This window comes from Trichechus manatus, unplaced genomic scaffold (genome assembly GCF_000243295.1).
Source record: "Trichechus manatus latirostris isolate Lorelei unplaced genomic scaffold, TriManLat1.0 scaffold00020, whole genome shotgun sequence".
Lineage (NCBI taxonomy): Eukaryota > Metazoa > Chordata > Mammalia > Sirenia > Trichechidae > Trichechus > Trichechus manatus.
In genome coordinates this window covers 16,832,864-16,835,923 of record NW_004443956.1, presented here as the reverse complement: position 1 = coordinate 16,835,923, position 3,060 = coordinate 16,832,864, and the positions used below count along the sequence as shown (strand labels likewise).

General features: G+C 44.4%; 1 pseudogene; it reads left to right on the top strand.

The window, feature by feature from the left end:
• The first annotated feature begins 757 nt into the window (after positions 1 to 757).
• On the top strand, positions 758 to 1,222 carry LOC101340893 (acyl carrier protein, mitochondrial pseudogene; annotated as a pseudogene).
• The last annotated feature ends 1,838 nt before the right edge of the window (positions 1,223 to 3,060 follow it).

Sequence of the window (3,060 nt, the reverse complement as noted above, 5' to 3'; positions counted from 1 at the left end):
GTAATCCCTCACCCCCCAGGTGGGATGGTGGCTCCCACGTAATCCCTCACCCCCAGGTGGGATGGTGGCTCCCACGTAATCCCTCACCCCCCAGGAGAGATGGTGGCTCCCACGTAATCCCTCACCCCCAGGTGGGATGGTGGCTCCCATATAATCCCTCACCCCCCGAGGTGAGATGGTGGCTCCCATGTAATCCCTCACCCCCCAGGTGAGATGGTGGCTCTCATGTAATCCCTCACCCTCCAGGAATGGCACAGCCCCCTCAGAGCAGCCACGAGAGGTGATGAAAGAAATGCTATTGTTGACAGTGTCACCCTGTAGATGCGGTCAGCAATATGTCTCATTAAAGGTCCAGACAGCACACAGTTTAGGTCTTCCAGGCCACTCAAGGTCCTCTGATGCAGTTATTCAACTCTGCCATTGTCATACTCGCTGGAGACAGTGCCTAAGCAAACAATCATGGCTACGCTCCAAAGTGGGCCAGACTTGGCCGGCAGGCTCTAGCTTGCTGACCCCTGCCCTATGGGGCTCTGAAACCACATAGGTAGCTCCACAGTGCAGGCTGCAGAGAACGTGTTTGCATCGAGAAAACTGCTCTGGTGCCAATGGGTTAAGGAACCACAAGGTAGAAGGTTTGATTTTGGGATGCATATTTTTGAGAATGAGAGAAAGAATGAGACTGTGGAAGGAGGCAATTTAGGGAGCGTGAGAACATAAAAAATATTCCAACAAGAGTGCATCCTGGGTTGGCAAAGCCATGGTGGCTCATGTCCTTTCTGTATGTGTTTGCTGCTTGCCCGCGGCCTTTGTGCCGCTGCCCCAGGCCCCACACTGGCCACGGCCTGGCCACTGAGTACCACCCTGTGCCCGTGGAAATCTGGATGAGACCCAGGGCTCTGCAGCCCATCTCAGTGCTTGAGCAAGTTCCAGGTAGTAACTACATCATTGTGCTGCCAGTATAGCGACACACCCTCTCTGATGTCAGAGGGAATCTAGGACTGTGTTCTTTAAGTCTTGAAACTCTATGTAAGATTGACCCAGAAAAACTTTCAGTAAATTCCCATTTTATGAACTGCCCAGGCTTAGGCAGTTTGGATCAAGAGGAGATTATCACGGCCATAGAGGATGAATTTTGGTTTGAAATTCCTGATATGATGTGGAAAAATTAATACGTCCACAAGAAATCATAGATTACACTGCAGATAAGGATGTGTATGAATAAAATACTAGGCTACCTTTCTTCACTGAGAGAAGATTCAGATGACTGTCAAGTGTCTACAGGTGAGAAGGCACATTGGCATCATTGCTAACTTTGACAGAGTAACTCTGTTGGCCTTGTATTTAAATTATCTAAGTGTTTCGCCCTCTGAAAATAAATCTATAAAACAAACACAAAAATTCAATGAAAGGTAAAGAATGGGGTGATAGAGGGAAATAACCATCTGCATACTCTGAATGGGGTCATAATCTCATTTCCTTTATGCCTCTTAGTGCCTGTAGAGTGGCTGTGCAATGCCAGGTATTCAGTGAAGTGTCAGAAGATATGAATTTAAGATGGTAGACAGAGCCCTGGTGGTGCAGTGGTTAAGCGCCCAGCTGCTAACCGAAAGGTCAGTGGTTTCAACCCATCAGCTGCTCCTTAGAAGAAAGGTGTGGCAGTCTGCTTCCCTGAAGATTATATCCTTGGAAACCCTGTGGGGCAGTTCTAACCCTGTCCTATATGGTCACTACAAGTCAGAATCGACTAGATGGCAATGAGTTTTGGTTGAAGTGTTCATGGCCTTGATGAAGACACTGAGAATATTCTTTAGTTTTTTTTCCTTCTAGATATCATAAACTTAACTATATTTTCCATAGAGACAATGGTTTACCCAAACTGGAAGGGAAAGAGGTGGGCATTCCTACATTTTGGGCAGTGCCCAGGCAGCACTCCTACGTGTCAGTTGGAGGTAGAACATGGAGTAGTATGGCTCATACAGCAAATCCAGTAGGAAGTAATATTCATGGACCCATAGAATAGTAAAGCTAAGGGACTCTGCAGATCATCTGGAAAAAAATCTCAGGTACAGTTGAGGAAACTGAGGCCTTACAAGAGTTAAGGTCATCACGCAGGGAGAATCACTCAGAGCCAAGGCTTCTGGGAACCCAGTCCAGTATTCACTAAACCATGACAATGTTACACTTGCCATATTTTTTATGCAATAGATCATCTTCTTCCTGAGGGCTGGAGCAAGTCTAATGAATAAATGTGTCTTCACTGCAACCAGATTCTCAAGTCTGTTTTTGGCACATAGGAAAGAAGACAAAACAGCCTTTGTCCTTCAGCTATTTCTCTCTTAGCATTCTTTTGAAAAAGAAAAGAAAGCCGTATCAATCAGAAGACATTTCCTCTTTGTGGATGTTGGTGGCCTACAATATATATAAACAAAATGATAAAGCAAAAGCAAGTAGAACAAAGCAAAATAAAAGAGACTATTTATTCTTGCTTTTTACAGCTCCCTTTTTTGTCATTTGTAAATGATCAACAGAGTTCCTTGCGTGGTTCTGATCAGAAAACTAATGAGAAGGAGCAGTGTTCTTACTCATTGTTTGGAGATCAACTATTCTGCAAGGCCATAAATTAACTAGATAAGAAAACTGCTTTCTGCTCTTGACAGACTATCGGCCGATTGGGCAGAGCTAATTAAGGCCCAAAAAGCTGAAAAACAACTGCATGTATGGCACTTGGGTTTTCCACATCCGATAGGGACACTTTTAAGAGCCTGTTGAAATACAATGCTTAGGCTACTAGCCACGATACAAGTTCAAGATAAACATATTAGAATTCAATCGTCGTCTGAGAAAAAAATCATTTCTAAAAAGAATATGTGTAGTCAGGGTCTGGCAGAAATAACTGCTCAGAGAAAAGTTTGTTTCTGACAGCCTCAGAGGGGCTCAGCTGAAGCTGCCAGAATAATGAATTTAAATAGTTCCCCTTCCCTACACCCCCAGAAATACCTTCACTAGTTTGTTCTCCAAAGAACAATATTTTTCTTCCTAGGATATTTACCTGAAGAAAGA